At 36.2% G+C, this 20,434-nt stretch overlaps 1 protein-coding gene across 1 annotated transcript in view; it reads right to left on the reverse strand.

The window, feature by feature from the left end:
• LOC149783600 (uncharacterized) overlaps positions 1-20,434 on the reverse strand; it is a 60,101-nt gene that overhangs the window by 18,368 nt on the left and 21,299 nt on the right. The window lies entirely within an intron of this gene.

Genomic DNA, 20,434 nt, shown 5'->3' on the forward strand with positions numbered 1-20,434 from the left:
AATTACATGCATCCAAGGCAGGTATCATATATACACATTTATAAGCCTAGTCCAACTGCAAAATGCACAGACCCAGATCTGCCACTGACTAATGTGCCAGCAAATAACGGTCCATGCAGTCTGTTAGGAGTACTAAGTAGAACAATCTACAGTGAACTTGATCTGGTGTATTAAGTGATTGTAGATCAGGGTCTATAGTGTTCAAAGTTGGACTTAACTTTCAAGTCAGTATATACAGTAGTTACCTTTGGATTCGTTAGTTTCTTCTCTTCTAATTCAAAAGACCAACTTCTGAAACATTTTATATGCATTATATGCATTGTCAGAAGTTGATAATATTATAAAAGAATCAAGTTCTGTTATCCCCAGAAATGTCCTTTGTTCCAAAAGCTGCATTTTCTTTCAAAAAGATGCAGAGTTATGAAAAATGCCCTACTTTTTACCTAATCCCTGCAAAAAACTCATAGCTGGAACACTTGTACCATATATGCAAATGTTGTGGCTCACCATTCAAACCAACAATATTGTTTCCATAACAACCTCAGCCACATAGAAGCAATATTAAATCATTAATAGGCATTGATCTTTCTCATTATCAATCCAATCAAGAACTTGATTATGTAAGCCAATATTTCAGGTTTGATCAAAATCAGATCAGAAAATATATAGCTTCCAGGGTGGTAACAATCTTATCCAATCTGATGCATGATCAAGCCAATAATATACATGCATTAACTCATTATCAAACTTCTACAAGATCCTGATGACATAACATACTCAGCCAATCAGATGCAAGATTATTTCATCATTATGCATTGATTTTTTTTCATTATAGAATTCATCCAAGGTCTTGATGACATAAACCCATAATCAGGGTTCCCCCACTTTTAAAACCAATATTTTCAGGTCTTTCCCTGGAATTTCCTGCATGGAATTGCTATGTGAAGGATTGACTTATGACCCTTACTAAACAGAAAGAAAAACATTTTAGCTTTGATAGTGTGTATTTTTTCAATGAAAAGTTTATTCATTTTTAGACTCTCCCATAACATCTGAATCAAACATACGACCATGTACTAAAACACAGGACATATCGCCAGGAACATGAATAACTATATCAATTCATATAATTATGCATGTAAAACTTTTTAATTTACAGAACTACAATGTTAACTTTACTCTGCATAACAGCATATGTTGGTATAAAGACAGTATTTAGAATAGACTTGTTTTCAATTTTGACAAGAAATCCAAAAAAATTACAAGAGCTAATTTTTTAAATCCACTTGACATGAGGGTCTGAGAGAAAAGATTTCCAAGCACTCATCCATAGAGTGAGATGAAACATACATTTGTCCCTGTCATCACTTTGTTCAATAATGTACACTTATTAGCATCACCTCACTGCTTACACTCTTACCAAAAACTGACTGGCACCTGACACAAGCTCAATACTAGAATCCTTTTAAATCTGATGTCTTTACTCTGAATATGGTATTTTCATGATCTCAAGCAATTTTAGTATAAAGTTTGCACTGTGAGTCCATATAAATTGCAAAGTTGGCACACTTTACAACATGTTCTGGACTGACAGCAAATGGACAATATATGCTAAAGTAACAGACAAATGATATAAGCTAAAAATATAGGCAATGATGAGGTTCAGAGCTTTTTATAAGCGTGAATCAGCATCACTTGGCCAATTGATGAGTAAATAGTACAATACCTTGGTACAGCCAATCTTAAAATGGTCAGATTCAGGATAGGTGGTTTTCCAAAGCACTGCTTGTCAACATTTCTACTCGCAATATAATGTGAATATTTTATAAAGTCATTGTCAAGGACACCTAGAGAATGGGATTCTGCATTGAAAATTGCCCCAAGAATTGGTAAGGTCTGAAATTAAAATTCACCATAAATGCAAGTGGGAGGTGTCAAATTACTACTGACGATAATGCTTAACACTATGTTCCCAGTACAAACTACAAAAGAATAAGCATATATTTATCAGAACACATTTTCACTGACATTACAGCTCAAAAGAGAAACTCAGTGTGATATGCTTTATTATTTTTCTGTAAGATTTATGGAGATTACATACTGCAGACATGTTGGCATAGTATTATCATAGACTGGTCTTTTTTGATCTTCAGCACAAGAAAAGATACTGATACGGAGTCGAGTAAGGGGTAACCAGCCTACTTGACCAATCTGATTACATGAGTGCTTGAAATGACTATACAAATATGTTAAGGGCAAGCACTCTAATGATCATTATAACCATTGTATCTCAACTAGCCATTTCCATAGATCTGAAACCTCTGAAAATTCCAGTAAGAACTGAACAAACTTAACTTACAATTAGTTCAATCATTATTCAGTTAAATATTTTTTTCTGCCATCAAGTTGACTCAGATCAATATTTGTGAAATTAAAAGGCTTTTCCTTATCAGGAACAAACCTATTATTTCTCCTTATACCAAATTTTCTGGCAGCTAGGAAATCCAGTGCATAATGCAAGTATGATTAAAATGGGGTCAGACATGGGCTTCAAGACAGGTAACAGGCTAAGTCAATCAGATACACGCTCGCCACATCCTGCATGGATCTTGTTCATTAATGAACTCCTATGAGATCTTACTGATAAAGGCATATATTCCAGGTTTGATAAATCTCACATTAGAAATATGGCCTTCAATGTGGTAACAACATTACGTACAAGATCCCCTCATTAATATGCATGGACCTTGCTCATCATAATGTCTGAGATTTTGATGATATAAAACCATATTCCAAGTTTTATTGAAATCAGTTAGAAATATAATCTCCTCAGTGTTAACAAGCAATTATTCTCAGACAACTGCACAATGTACAACACACAATGTACTACATATGCCAAAGCCATAACATAAGCTCTCTTGGTCTTCTGGCTTGGTAAGCTATAAACTGGACTGGATGAAGACAAAAAAACATTTGTACAGACCCTGAAACATTTACATACCCCAAATATGCATCTGATGCAAATGCTTCCAAGAGAATTTGTAAAGAAAGTAACTGCATTAGAATAAAAAATGTCTGGCTTATAATTTATCATTTATGGTTAAGCGTTTGTTGCAATTATACTTTTGTTATGAATTCTTCATTCATTATTAGTTTTTCTGCATTCACTCAGTTTTATTCTGAATTAATTTTCCATTCATTTAAGCAAAGATTTGTTCATCAGTTTGTTGTATTTCAAAGGGGTATGTAAATGTTTCTGGGTCTGTATATATATCTGGCCCTTTTTTCATCAATGTCAACAGATTTTGTCGAAAGGAGAAATAGTAGAAAGGACACAAAATCACCTTTTAGCTTTTACTTTTAGCACATGGAAATCTTTCATATTCTTGAACAAAAAGTTATAAAATCCTCAAGTTTGAGGAAGTTCTTAAAAGTTCCTCAGAGATAAGATGATACTCCTCTAAGGAAAATTAGAAATTTTATGAATGGGTTTTTAATCCCTAAATTTGTTAAATGTTCTGTGAAAAAGATAATTGTTACCAAATGAGCAATAACAAAGATATTCAAACCTCTCACTTGAGAACAGAACTTTAAAATGCTTAGTGAAAGTGGAGCCAGGGCATATATCATTTCCATACTGCAAGTTGTTCAAATCTGTTTTGTTCAATCAAAATATGGGCAATTTCTTATTACAATGCTGTCCATGGAATCTGTGAAGTACTGTTTTATAGGGAGACCACCTTATAATGAAGTACATTATCAAACTAATTTTAGTATTCCATAATAAATTCAACCCATGACCATAGCTGTCTTTAGTTAGGGAATGTGTTATAATGAATGGCACTGCTGAGATGGAATGCTGGATAGTCTTTATCATCCATTATTTATTTATCTGAGTTTCATAGTCCACTCAGTTTATAAAGCTACTTTTAAGATCAATAATCAGTGTAATTCAGTATAGGGTCAGTGGCATAGCAAATGCCCAAACAACCCTTGCAACTTTAGTGGGGGAGAGATAGTGCCAGTCGGAGACAAAATTCCCTAAAACAACTTTTCTTATTGGAGATTCAAATTGGGGGGGGGGGGGGGAAAGAGATAGTGCCAGTCAGAGACAAAATTCCCTAAAACAATTTTACTTATTGGAGATTCAAACGGGGGGGGGGGGGGGGCTGACCATAATTTCTTGATACACCACTGCCTAGGCCACTGCTTAAAAATCATTTAGTTTTATTCAGTTATAGTGACCTAGACATTTGGCCTTTTGAAACCACAATCATAGGCTTCTTCCTTATCCCAAATGTATGCCATCCACAGAATCTGGCCCTGGTCTGTATTGTAGAACCAACATTTTATTGAGAAAATCATTTTTCTTAAGTCACAGTGATCCTGACCTTTGATCTTTTGACCTCCAAAATTAATAGGCTTCTTCCTTTGCTAAAGTGTAGGTCATTCACATAGTTTGGTTCAGACAATGTTAATGTGGGGAAATCATTTCTAATCTTTAAGTCACAGTGAGCATCAAGAAGTAATTTTTGAACCTAATTAGAGTTCTTCCTTACCCCAAAAGCAAGCCATCCATAAAGTCTGGTTACTGTAGATGAGCAGCAGAGAGGGTGAACAGACCATAGAATTCCGACAAAACAAATAAAACAAACAAATAAATCATCTCGTAGAAAGGTCAAGATTTTACAAATGAACTTTTCCTTGAGATGTTTTATTTCTGCAATGACCGATTGTACTAATAAAACCTCAGTTCGAAATAGTATCTGAAAAAATAAAGTACTCTACGTGTTTATTTATTTCTTGTTTATTTTTTTGATGACCAACGTTGGTAGGTACCCTCTCTGCTGCTGCTCTTTTGCTGATATTAATTAAATTATTATGTTATAATAAAATGATACATCCAGAATCTCATACTGCAAGAACAGCACGAGAACGATTAGAAGCAATTAAAAAATTTCTTCCTGTCAAAGACTCATTCAGAAAAAATCTGCAAGCGCAGCAAGAAGCAAAAGTTGAGTATGAAGAAGACACTAAAAAACTGTTTAAACCCGTCACTGCAGCTACTGAGAAAGTTGCAACTGTCATCAAAGAAGATCTTCTTCCGGTATCAGAAAAAATAGCAAGAAGAACTAAACAGGCAAAGAAGATTTTACGAGACCTTCCAACTGACATAGCTGCGGCTCAACCTCCACCTGTTGGTGAGGAAATACTTGAAGGTATTGGAGAACTTCGTACTGAAGTCGCCGATGTGAGAAAAAAACTTGCATCTAAATCCAAATCAGGAGGAGAGAGCTTAAAATTAACTGCAAGATTTAACGAAGGAGTTGTTGAGGAAATTAGAAATATTGAAAGAGAGAAATTACCTGAGATGACATTAGATAATATATCTAATAAATCTAATTTTTTAAAACCCTCTCATGAAAATATAAGTAATGATAATTTCATTAAATGGATATATCGCGTATATTACAATAAAAAACAAGCTAGAGGTCCAGAATTTGAAAGATTTAATGAAGAAGTAAATAGACTTAGAGGGAGACGGGAACAACTAGGACAAGGAGAGTCCTCCCAGTATCAGCTTCCTCCACCTCTGCAACAAATAGAACAACAGCAATCTTCTTCGCCGCAGCAAAGGTTGAAGTCGGAAATTAAAAAGGCTAAAGAGTCACTTAAATCATACTCCTCGAAGAAAATTTCTTCACCTTTACGTAAAATTTCTGCACCAGATGTAACATTTACACCGACAGATTCACCACATGGATTTCAAGAAGGTGACTCACCCCTGGTCACCACTGAAGTACTTACTCCGGTAACGCAACCACCAGTATTTAAAACACCTCAAGATGAACCTAAAACAGGACATGGTTTATGTCCTGATAATATCATCAATGACGTATCACGGTTAGAAGTTCTCATAGGAGGAAAACGTGCCGGAAATAATTCACCAGAAATAACCAATGAAGCAGCTGATATTTGTCGGCGACTATTTCAAGGTGGTATCATGGATATTGGCGTTTACCGAGAACTTATCGATGAGCTCGTTGATGATTAGTTGTTAGATAAATGGTAAATAAAATAAGATGATTGTGCATGATAATCATCGTAAACCCACACAGGTTAGAGCGGTAAACTCACGATTACCAATCTATAGTGTTATTTACGGAAATGGACTTGGTGATGTCATTCGGGGATTATTTACGAGGATAGCTCCAAAAGTAGCACCTGTTGCAAAACAATTATCGATGAAGGCTATTGATATTGTTCGTGATAAAGCTCCTGGTGCAATTGTCAATGTTGCTGGTAAGGCGTTCTCGGCGATCAAGGAAAGACTAGCACGATTATTGCGACGAAAACAACAACCACCGGTGAAACTGGCAAGTACTGAGGTGATGCCCGCAGATGTTAGTAAAATAATAAATCAGGCTGCAAATCAAAAACTAGCGGCGATATCTGAAGAAGCAGAAAAAAATATAACAGCAAATTTAATAGCAGGAAGTGGTCTTCGTCGACGATGATCATCATTTGGAAAAATGGTAACTATAATAAAAATGTTCAGGCGCGAATCAGACCCAGCATTTGATATGGAGGCACCTGTCCTTAAGTACGAGTCGGTACGTGATTATCAATTTTATTCTTATGACGCAAGACTACCAAATCAGCGGGGGAGAATCGAATTACAGGTTCATGATACAAGTAGATATTTCTTGCCCGCTGAGGCGTTTATTGAAGTAGAAGGTAGACTTGTAAAGGGGGATGATACGGCATATGGTGCTAATTTACGTGTTGGTTTTGTCAACAACGGAATTATGGCACTGTTTGATAGCGCCACATACATGATTGATGGAAAAAATATTGAATCAATTCAGAAGGATGTTGATGTTGCTACAACAATAATTGGTCTGGCGAGATATTCTGACGACTTTACAAGATCAGCCGGTCCAACAATGATGTTTGCTAAGGATATGACCAACAACGCTGATCATGTTCAGTATACCAAAGTACGGACACCACAAGATACTGCATCTGATCCACAACCGGTTGCTGATGGTCCTGAATACGCAGCCAGACCAGCTGCTGCTTTTGATATTATAAAAAGTGTTAGTGCGACTTACAACCTGGGATTTGCAACACGCCGAACAGCGCTGTCGGGAGATAATAGAAATTTTTCGTGTGCAATTCCATTATCTCACATCTTTGGATTTTGCAGAAATGTTAGAAAGGTCATCTTTGGAGCTAAACACACAATTGTGCTCGTAAGAAAAGGTGATGATAATGATGCAATCTGGCGAGGTGCTGGTGTTGCTGATGCTGGTAAAGTAGATATAACAAAACTTTCATTGTGGATGCCAGTAATGACTCCATCTATTACTGAGGAACAAAAATTACTATCTTTTATGGATCAAGGCGGTAAATCATTGCTATCATGGTTAACAGTAACCACAGATGCTGCTCAAAGCAATATTAATGGTTTATTTACATGGCATATAGCATCACAACAGGGTGTTTCTGCACCACAACATATTTTTATTGCATTGCAAAATATTAACCGGATAAATGATCAACAACGTTCACATATGATATTTGATAACCTTGGAGTTAATGAAGTTTCCTTGCGGATAAATGGACATCAAGAACCAGCCGAGGATATACAACTAAATTTTGATCAAAATCATGTAGCGCGCGCATATCATCGTTTAATGTCATTCAATGGACGTGATCAAAATATAGATACCGGTTTGCAAATATCACAACTAGATTTTACAGGTCTATATCCGATTTATTATTTTTCACTAGAACATCTTGATTTATCCAAACAATCTGTTGTTGATATACACTTTCGAGCTCATGTTACTAACCCTCCTCCTGATATACCCGGTCCACCAATTGTTCTCGGCTTCTACAGAGCGATCGCTGTCGTACTTAGCGACAAAGCCATGTTACTTGAGGGGGGCAGTGGTCGAATGAGGGTCGTTGATGCACCGGTGGAAAATATTTAATCGTGTTATTTAGAAAAATATTATTTATATAAAAATGTCGTAAAGTCATGTTAATGTTACTCTGACCCCGGGTCAGGTAAAAAAGCTTCAATCAAAAACCGCCAACAAATGCAGAACTAAAATATCACTAAAACGAGATCATATTAGTGGTGGTCCAAACAAATTATCGCTGACAAATAATCAGATTAAACATTTCAATAAAGCCCTAGAATCAAAAACTGGAGTTCAATTCCATCTCTCCCCGAGCGCCATCAAAGACATGGTTAAAACAGGTGGTATATTTTCCCATTTCTCGCTGCCATTCTGGCATTAATAGCTGCAGCCGCTCCAGCCGTAGCAAAAGCGGCCGCGTTAGGTGTTGCTGGAGCGGCGGGTAAAAAAATTTTCGAAAAAGTTACTGGTGGACGATATAACAAAAAAAAGGGACGCGGTCTAAGATTGCCAGGATCTCGTTGGGGGAGAGGACTAAGGCTTCCAGGGTCACTTCGTTAGACGTTCCAGCATCAAATTTTGATTTACTTAATGCTGCTAAAAAATTAAAAATATCCGCCTTTAGAGGTGTTTTTATGCGAGATCAATTACCGAAACAACCAAACAAACTAGAAACAGGTATTATTAATCTCGATGAACGTTCTGGACCTGGTACTCATTGGGTATCATACGCGGTTGACCCGCATGGAATTGTTTATTTTGATTCATACGGGTTAGCTCCACCTGTTGAATTTATCAAGTATGTCGCACCACTCCACGCAACAACCAGAGGTTCCAAAGTTTGGTATTCAACGCTACCCACACAAACAATGACAGATCCGCCAATATGCGGCCGTGAAGTAATTAATGTACTCGACGCTATATCAAAATCATCCAGGCCGCCACATAAAGTCGTGCACGATTATACAAGCAACCGATTTGTTGCGCGTAAGGCGTTTTAAACAACGGATCTTATATAATGGTTGACATCTACGGAAGATCTTCTACTAGTAAGAAAATAAAATCCGATGTTGATCTGTCGAAGTATGCGACTAAGGATGACCTTGCTGATATCATGAACCTGGCTGGAGTTGACCCAGATGAAGTTGTTATTTTTCAAGATCGATATGGTAAACTAAAAACCAGCAATATCAAATGGAATGATATAGTCCGGCGAGTACTCGGTGCAGTTACAGATAATATTCCCGTGTTTACTGACGGTGGTAGAATCAGAGATTCAAGTATGTCACTTAAAACCATCAGAGATGAAATTGCAAAAAGTGTTGCTAATCGTGTGAGAAACACCGGTGACACAATGACAGGTGAACTTAGCATGAACGGGAACAAAATAGTAGCTGTAACAGCTCCAAAATCTGACAACGACGTCGCAAACAAACTATACGTCGACGACGTGGATGGAAAACTATCCACGCTGCGGGCCGAATATGATGTTCACGTAACCGGTTTTACAAGGCTTCGAAGAAATTTTCAAAAAACCGATGATGCCATAAATAAGTTCTTTGGAACTCCTTCCGTCATCGATATAAAACTTTCTGATATCAAAAGTAACCTAGACACGATCAAACGAACACAGCTAGACATCGTAGCGGGAATTCCTGAGATTATCAGTAAAACCAGTCTGATTAAAATTCCAGCTGAAATAACTCCCAGGCATATCACAAACATCGTATGCACGGTATCATCGGGATTTGCAACATGGTCAAAACAAAATAATACTATCAAATATACCGCAACAAGCACTGGCATGTACAGGCTGTCTGTGTTTAGTGCTGCAAAATTTGAAATATTTACAACGTTTCCATGGCGTCATTCCACCAACAGGTTTTCCGGGGTTGTATCTGTTATATTAAATATCGGAACCGAGGAAATATTTATTCTGGAAGCCGCTGATAGGACATTAACCGCAACATCTTACTGGTGGTGTTTGGAATTTGTAGCTGAAGCACATCAATTGGTTACTGCATAAAAATATATATGGACGGTGCACAATACAGATACAATCAAGCGCGTGAATGGCAGGCGGCGCTAAAAGATCAAGTCGATCAATATACAGTAAAAGTAAAAAAATATCGACGACGATTGGTTATCGTTGATGTGATTGTTTATTCAGTATCCGCTGTTGTTGCTGGAACCGGTGTAATATTATCAGCGTTGACAACGATGGCACCAGTAGCTGTAACTATTTGTATTTCAGCAGCAACAACTATTGCAGGTGTGCTTAATATCATCACAAAAAAAAATATGTACTTGCACGAGCGAAAAATTATCCGATTACAAAATAAAATTACATACAGCGACGGTAGCATACTCGAAATTATCCTCGTTGTTATCAGCAAGTCTCAGTGATGGAATTATATCTGATTTCGAATTTTCAATGATAACCAAAATATACGACGAAGGTATCGGTATTAAAGATACAAGTATCAATAATGACAGAATTACTCCAGCAGATCGTGACCAACACAACTCCGCCAAAGATAACGATGATCTCGGTAAGTTCAATTAATCCTGAATTTAGTGTTAATTTTCCTACTGCAATTCCAGTAAAAGAAATAGCACTAGCACAATTACGAGTATATTACAGCTGGCCAAATATCAGATCAAAATCATTTAATGGTACACCAGCAAATAATTCGCTCGTTTGCTAACAAGAACAAACCCGATGGAACACCTGACTGGGTTGTTGTTGGAATACCAACTGGCAGTTATGAGATTGAAGAGATCAGTGAGGAATTTGCGCGCAGAATAAAATCAATAACAGGAAAGGAATCAAAAATATCAATTAATGTTCATGAACCCACCCTGTCCTCGACGATTGAAATAAACTCGCCTGATTACGTAGTTGATATTTATAAATCTTCAATCAGATCCGTGCTAGGATGGCCTGAAATTCCCAGGGTGTATGAAGGACCACCAGAACCAACGAGGGGTGATTTTACGTCAAAGACCAGTCTTCGTCATGATATTAAAATGAATTCAGAATGGTTAGATTACATAGAAGTAAAACCAGGATGGAGGGGGAGGGCACCTGTATATGATACTAGAGCTCTTTTTTATAATCTTAATGAACGTGTTATTGCTTTGAATATTGATTCTATATTTGCTTCAATAAACTTCGACCATGAAATACAAGTAAATAATTTACGTGATAGTTTTCAAGAGTATTTATTTGATTCAACATCTGCGCGCGATAATATTATTAGGTACATAGAAGTTTTAAATTATATAGTTAATTCTTCTGAAGTTATCTATAATAGAATTAGAGATATGGTTCTTAAGTCATCAGGCGATTATAAAAATCCTTCGCAGCCAAGTACAAAATACCCGAAGCTGACATTGTAACGTTTAAGTTTCCTGATTATAATCCGGATAAATTAAGAAAATCTGTCAGTGATGTCATTGATGAGTTTTTCCCTAAAATACATGATGCATGGAGAAAACTAGCACCATATCCAACCGTTCTCAGATATGATAATGATCCACATGGCGGCGGAAGACACGTCTCTCCGGGAATCGTTAATATAACACCGACGGTCGCGGTCAATCTGGTTTGTGACGTAATCGATGGCAGCTATCAAATAGATCTCGGAAGATCAAATCAAGCTCAACAAGGATACATCCTGTACACGTTCACACCACAAGTTCCCCCTGGAAGTTTAATCGTGCAAGAACCAACTAATCCTGTGTATTTACGGTGTCACAATAATATGTTAACAAGAATCAATTTTAAACTCACAGACCACCTTAATCGCTTAATTGACATACGTGAAGAAGAACTTGTAATAAATCTGTATGTAAAGTCGTAAGACTTTTGTCGTAAGACTTTATCGTAGATCTTTATGTAATGGAGGGTTTACCAACTCACCCATCAGAGTTATAAATAAATAATAATTCAGAAATAAAATAATAATTCAGAAATAAATAATTTGTAAAATTAAGAAATTTGTACAATTTTATGTTTTTGATGGGGTAAATGGTACTCAAATTAAGAAATTTGTACATTTTTGTAAATTTGATGGGGTAAATGGTACTCAAATTAAGAAATTTGTACAATTTTATGCTTTTGATGGGGTAAATGGTAGTCAAAATTAAGAAATTTGTACAATTTTGTTAAATTTCAGTAAAAATAAATAAATTAATTCAGAAATAAATAAATAATAATTCAGAAATAAAATAATAATTCTGAAATAAATAATTTGTAAAATTAAGAAATTCGTACAATTTTATGCTTTTGATGGGGTAAATGGTAGTCAAAATTAAGAAATTTGTACAATTTTATGTTTTTGATGGGGTAAATGGTAGTCAAAATTAAGAAATTTGTACAATTTTATGTTTTTGATGGGGTAAATGGTAGTCAAAATTAAGAAATTTGTACAATTTTGTTAAATTTCAGTAAAAAAAAACAAATTAATTCAGTAAATAAATAAAATTAATTTATAATAAATAAAATTTATTAGGAACAATTTGACAAAGTTAGAACTTTCTTGATTTTGACTACCAATACACGTGGTCAGCGTTGACATGGACCCCAGTTACCAAAACTTTCATTTTCATTATCACCAGTAACGAAGTTACCCTGGATCGTTTCACCAGTAACGAGGTTACTCTGGACCGTTTCACCAGTAAGGAAGTTACTTTGGATCGTTTCACCAGTAACGAAGTTACTCTGGATCGTTTCACCAGTAACGAAGTTACTCTCTGACATAATTTTTCTTAATAGTCTTATACGGGTACTAATCGTTTTCTTTGCCTCATACTCGTGGGATAATAACGACTTAATTCTTTCTACGGCGGCAGAGAGAGGAACGAACTCCTTCACATGATCATCTTCTACGGTAGCTAGCGACTGAAACATTGCCGCCTGAATCCGTTTCATGAGCCTGTATTCAGATGATAGTGTGTGTGTCCCCTGGGTTTTACGTTCTTGTAAAATCTCAAAGTCAGAAACTATTTTTTCAGGATTAAGTTCATCAGATATATTAATTCCATCTTTTTTCAATTTTTTAATAGCAACAATTACATCATTGATATTTTCATGGTTCATTATATAATATATAAATCTTTAAAATAAAAAAAAATATCCCTAGAACACCTATCGAGTGTATTAGCGAGTTCGTCGGGATGTTTCAAGGACAGTACAAACATATAACTTAACTAAGGATACGCTCAGCAAAATCCCACCCACAATAATTAATCCAGTGGGTGATACGAAAATATGTATCAACCACAAGTCAATACTGTGGGTGAATTTTGCTGAGGGGGGGGGGTTTGCGGTTCCCCCCACTATTATAAAAATCGCAATTATGCGTACACCACCGACAAATTGTCAGCCATGGGGGTTTGATCCTGGACCGCGAGCGTCACAGTCCAATACCATACTGATTGAGCTATCAAACCTTGTTACGAACATATGTTTTGGAAGTTAATATATAGTTAGCTATATAGCTAAGGAACCAATATTTACACTAAACAGCGGTTTCTGAATAATAACAGTTTCTGTATTTATAACAGTTTCTGAATAATAACAGTTTCTGAATAATAACAGTTTCTGTATTTATAACAGCGTTTTCTGCATAATAACAGTTTCTGTATTTATAACAGCGTTTTTCCTAAGCAGACTGAGAATCAATAACAACAGTTTCTGTATTTATAACAGCGGTTTTCCTAAGCAGACTGAGAATCAATAATAACAGTGGCATGAACACACCCGCAGGTCGATTACCATGACAACGGTTTCTGTTCTACACACAGCTTCCTGCGGATCAATAACATTATCATGATCTCTCGTAATGTTGTATGATGGGGAAATATTTAAAAAACATAAATAATACTTCTACGAGTAATTAATTACGATGTAATTAATTACGATGTAATTAGTTAAACTGACTAATTACGATCATAAAAAAATCAAAAATCTACGAAGAAAACTATATATTACAAAGTAATCTCCCTTTTATATAATCAAAAATTCAGTAGTGTATGGAGGACCTACTGTGACATAAATTAAAAAAATTAATTCAATGTGGTGATGATAGTTAATAATGTGGTGATGATAGTTATTGATACTGAAATGTAATTTTCTGCTTATATTTTTTCGAGAAAGTAGATCTGGTTATATTTTCTGCGACGTATTTTACCACACGCGAGTTAATATCAAAATATGTCGCAGCCGCGTTCATAGACTGAAATATAATTTCTTTGCCAGTTTCTATGTTTGTGGAAATTACCGCCCTCTTTCCGATTGTCTTACATCTTCCTGTATTACCACGTGTATTATTCTCACTGTATGTGACAACACGAAGGTTGGATAAATTATTGTTTTGAGTATCCCCGTCAATATGATCAATAACAAGACCGTCATTGATCATCCCATTATGACATTCATACGTAAATCTATGACATATATAATGTTTCTTCCCCCCCTCGCATGTGAACCTTAGATAACCATGATTATTAATACAACCAACTTGTCTCTTCAACTTGCAGTGTCTGATGATACCATTAATATTTGATTCATAGTTTGTTATGACAGGATGTGGGACAAATATATTTTGCTCCATTATAATAATATTATACGTTTAAATCATTGTTTGTCTGAAATCTTGATATATAATCCCTCACGGATTTTATAGCGTTTTCACCGCTATTATTTTTTTTTGTCATAATATCTTTTAAGTTCTCTGAACCGTTTCCCGCCGCACTTTCCACATAATTCTGTTTTTCCTCGTACTCCAATACCACACCGTAGACATGGTATTGGTCCTAGACTTCCTCGTCGTATGTTTTGTGAGTGTATCCAACAAAATTCCTTTCTACAGGATTTGTTGCATCGATTTACTGAGCCGATCATCAACCATCTACATTGAGACATTGTATATATATATATATATATATATATATATATAATTTTCTTTATTTAAAAATTTGTTTTAATTATATGAACGAGTTTGAGAGATTATCCCAAACTAGGCCTGTTAAATATAAATTCAACCTTGACAGATTATCTTCTGACTTGCCAATACGAGATCTGGTTGATCCGAAAAATAAAAGTTTGATCTCGAAAATTCACGACGCCAAGAAAGAATTTTACACGGATGGTGCATCTCATACATGGTCAACGTTCAAGATTATACGCACTGACGGAGTCAAGGACGCTGTCACGGACGCCACAATGAACGACAAGCGAGCGGCAACTATCATTAACTACATCGCTGAATACGAGGGCAATCAAAAATATTTCTTCAGAGTAAAATTTATTGTATTAACAGAAACAGGTAGTTGGATTATCCGTGACAAATATGATCCTGTCCTTGGTAATACTAAAACTATCATATTAAGTAAAAATTCCAGACCGGGTCTACTGACGGGTATTGACAAACCGTATTATGAGCGAGCATATCCTGTAACGGCGGTTATTTATGGAATTTATGAGATAAATAAAAAACCCAACGTTGATAAACTAGTGCCGATGAAATTTTCAAGGTTAAATTGTGTGGCTGAACGAGTAATAGAACACTTTACAAACGCGATGCGTGGAAATGGATTAACTGATTTAAGGCGTGAAAAAATAAACTCGTGGGCTGATTCAGTTAAGGATACCAGTGCTACAATAAAAGATGTTGCTGAGTTAGGAAAAATATTAAAATTTCCAATAACTGTGGCGACAATAACGGGAGAAGTACTGTACCAGTCGAAATATAAATCGAAAGGAGCTCCAATAAATATTATCGATCATAACGCGCACGCATGGACTAACGCGGTAACAATATTTCCACGTGATCGAACTGTTAGATTTTACTCCCCAGATAATTCTGGGGCAGATATGTTTGATTTTATTAAAGAAATAAGTAAAACCGATCCTGTATCGGTATGGTTATTTAAAAGTAATGAGGAGGGTGAATTTGATCAGTTTGTCAAACCGAACGGTGAAATATATCGCACAGAATCCCTCCATGACGAGATGAAAAATCTCGCGACGTTTTTACAGTGCAAGCACGCGGAAAATACTGACAAATTACTAACTAATTGTTTTACCGTTCCATCTGTTGCGGCTCATTTCGCCAGAGAACGAAATTCATGGAAACCAACACGATTTGATTTACTCGAGGACGTACGCGCAAGTTGCGTCGAATATGGACATGGCGGATTATGGAATACCAAATATAATTACAATGATGTTATTTCAGTTGATATGGTTGCATGTTATCCAGGAAGTTTTCTGGGATACGGAGATTGTTCTGTGTACTTTGAAAGATTTGGTCACCCTACAAACGAGATGACGCGAGTGGCAATTAATGGACCATTACCTGATTTTGATCTGACTGGATTCGCCTGTATTGAGTCGTTCGAGTTTAACGAAAATCTTCACAAGATTTGTTATGTTTGGTTTGGTAGACATTTTTGTGAAAAACGTTGGGCACCTATAGTTTTGTTACGATATATGCTAGATTGTATGATACTGACATCGTTGGTGGTCAGTGAGGCAATTATATCATATCATGCACAGACCAAAGTTTGGTTGCCCATGTCAGATTCTGAAGTTATTAGCGAGTTTAAGGATGTTTCCGAAGATGATATTCCTAATAAACTCAAAACCGCAAAAGATCTCGGTAGAAAAATTATAGGTAAATTTACTCAAGGTGGTGCATATGATTATAAAAGACATCACGCACGATTAATTCTAGATGATGCCGAGTACGATTTTATAATCGCTGATACAACAGCGAAAAATATATTTGTAAATCGAGAAAGTGTTTATTTATCCGACGGAACAAAATTGGGTACAATCGTTAGTTACATAAATGACGTATCCCCACAATATACTCATCTAAGATCTTCCATGTTGGCTTATGTTTCTATAAATTTATTATCGATGATTAATAGATTTCCTGAGACCGCAGTCAGAGTCGCAACAGACTCATTTTATATTTCAAGTAAATATTTAGAACTTGTCATGAAATTTACAAGTAATGATGAACGATGGGGTTCGTGGAGAATAAAAAAGGAACTATTACACAATTACACAGAATCAGCAGATGTTACAATGAGAGATTTTTATCGTAGGGGTAATAAAATATCAGAAATGTCGAAAGCACCATCGTTGAGTGATCCAATAACCAGATATAAGACAGTATATCTCAATGGACCTGGTGGATGCGGCAAAACAACTCGAACGATTAATGTTTTTAGAAATTCAGATATAATCGTGCTGACACCCACACACAGACTTGCACGTGAGATGAAACAGCGGCAAGTACAATCGTGCACGTATCATAGTTTCTTTCGGTGGCGCAGGGATACATGGACTCCTGAACGGATGGGAGAAAAATATATACCTAAAATAATTATTTGGGATGAGATATGTACGGTGTCATTGGATACATTAAAAATGTTTCTTGATTGGTTGTTGACGAAAAATACCGCCATAATAATGTGTGGCGATCATGGTCAACCGCCGCCCTTTGTTGGACCATCTCCACATGATTGGTTAAAAAATTTCGTTGATTATTACGAAGAAATAGATGATGATCATAGAGCTCTTGATGCAAATTTGAAGGAGTTTAAAAAATTAATCAGATTACAATCAAACAAAATTCAGTGTGAAATAATACGTGGAGTGATCTCAGAGACATCAATGAGTGATTTTTTGAATTTATGGAGACCCACCGATTTGATCGTAGCAAGTAGAAAAATAATCAGAGACGCTTTACAACAACAGTTATTTCAACTACATAAAGAAAAATATTCAGAACTACCCGTACCGTTGTGTTATAGACCATCAGATACACGAAAACAGAATATTAATGTCGATATTCCAGGACCCTTGACAGAGTCAAGGAAACAGAATCTCGTATTAAATGATTTTGTCGCCGTTGATATCAGTGTGGTCGAAGATGCAATACACGCTGACAAATCTCCATGGGTGTTGGGATACGCTATGACAATCCACTCGTCTCAGGGATTAACTATTTCTGACACACGAGTCTGGATTGTAGACGATCGCATCGAGTGGTCAAATTTAGTTTATTTGGCGGTATCGAGGGTCAGAAATATATCTCAATTACGTAGAATCATAATTCCTGAAATCGTTGATAAATTTAACATCATCGATGATGATATAATAAGAAAAAAATTAATCGGATACAAACAATCTGATAAAAAAAATAAACGTGACTTTGATCTTGATGTTGAATTTATTATTGAGTTAAAACAGCAGCAGAATAATCATTGCACCAGTTGTAATTGTATAATGATATGGCGATATTCGAGTAATGATTCAAGACAATTCACCGTAGATAGAAAAGATAATAGTCGCGGTCATACACAAGAAAATACCATGTTAACCTGTCTTGAGTGTAATCGACGTAGAGGCACTGGCACCCTTGGCGCTAGTGCTAGTTAAGTGATCAAAATCACCGGAGTGATTTTGGTGGTAGTTGTGTATCCGCGGGAATTATTTGTAGTTGTTCACGTGTAAATCCACGTTGAGGAGCGGCCGAATCTAATCTGTAGATTGCAGGTCTGGAAACGCCTACATTTCTTCCAGTGGATCTTGTCACGGTAGATATTTTGTGTGTGGTAACACTCCAAATAGGATCAGTCGCTCTCGCTTTACCACCTTCAAGTTCACCAGGCTCATATAAATATCTGACTGTGACATCACCTAATATTTTTTGTTTTCCAACATCTTTTCGTTGTGTTGGTATATTTATTTTTGTGACCGCGCTAATGGGTTTCATGTTGGTTGTTCGTGTGATCTCATTATTTAATGCAGCTATCACGCCTGGTAATCTTGCAACCCATTCGCGAGATCTTTTATCCTGAATAAATTCCCTCGCGTATTGATATCCAAATAACCGCTCAGCAAGTGTTCGATTAAATCGCTCAACAATTGCTTGATCACGGTGAATTGCAGTATGACCTCGTCATATTTTGGTATTATGTTGTTTCATCAGCGATGATACTGGACCAAGAAATTCCTTACCAGGATCAACCTGTAGTAGCTGTGGCCATCGCAGACCACCTTGTGGTCCGAGTCCTCGTTGATAAATTCGTTCAAACGCATCGGCTACTTCAGATGATGTTTTCGCTGATAGCGGCTCTGCTTCTTTATATCTACTTGCAACATCAACTACAGTTAGCGCGTATTTGTATGTTTTTCCACGCACAGTATCATGCGGTAAAAACAATATCAGCTTGATGAACTTCATTAGGAACACTGACATCGAAATACGCGTACTGAATTTGTTGAGGATACTGGAGAGGCAAATTTGCCATATTGCCTGTTTAGATAACCACGTTTTAGCAGTAGAATGTTTAACCGCCGCTGCATCAGCGAGTTTACCAATTGCTGCTTTGCCTCTCCAGTATCCTCTCGGTGAATAATAAATTGATTCCATTATTAATTACCAGCCCCAATCGCTAATTTACCTTTCATCGAGGATCTTACTAACCAATTAGCTAATGATTCTCTAATATTTTTATTTTTTATAGAATTTAATGAATGAATTAATTTTACATCTGCAATATGCCTATCTTGTAGATTTTGACTTTTATAAGCTACATCATGAGCATGACAAGCTCGATCAATAGCGTTTATTGGTTCCTCGCCTGGTTTTGGTTGATCTTGATTATCGAGCCTGATATCGAGTCGAGTACCAGGACCGCAATAATTATATCCTGGTAGATGTTTTTCTCCACTGTATTTAGCCCATGGAGCACCTGGAAACTTTGACATCAAATTAGCAATATCACCACCGCGCCTATTAGGCAAAAACGAAAATTTCTTTCTACTGCATATAGAACATTTTCCACCGTACGCTATTTTTTTGTTTTTTGTTATAACTGTAGCTAAATCAGTAGTTGGAGTTTTAACTCTACAGCGTAAACAATATAAATTCATGTTATAATATATATGGATATAATTGATTTCTCAGCAACTCGGCAACGAGAGCCAGTTAAGCATCATCCTGCGCTACCGAACTCCATCAGAATGATTATCATAGGACCATCTGGATCGGGTAAGACGCAATTATTACTTAATCTGATAATGAGATGGTTGAAATGGGATAAATTATATTTAGTAGCACCATCCGTTGATGATCAGCGATGTTATGATGTACTTAAAGATTTCAATGAAAACGCGCGATTACTGGATGAAGATAATGATGTTATAGAGTTTATAACCGATATTGATGAAGCACCATCCGTAGATTCCATAGACGGATTTATTAATAATTTAGTTGTATACGACGATGTGATGCTAGATAAACAATCAAATCCAGCCAGAATATTTTCCCGAGGTAGACACAAAAATACAGACGTGATCTATGTTACTCAACGATATACACAAATTCCGAAGGTGATCAGAGACAACTGCAACATTTTAGTTGTGTTTAATGGCGTAGACACACACACGTTGCGAAATATTCATCAAACCTGGT

The sequence above is a fragment of the Sinohyriopsis cumingii genome, chromosome 14, assembly GCF_028554795.1.
Source record: "Sinohyriopsis cumingii isolate HCF-2022 chromosome 14, ASM2855479v2, whole genome shotgun sequence".
Lineage (NCBI taxonomy): Eukaryota > Metazoa > Mollusca > Bivalvia > Unionida > Unionidae > Sinohyriopsis > Sinohyriopsis cumingii.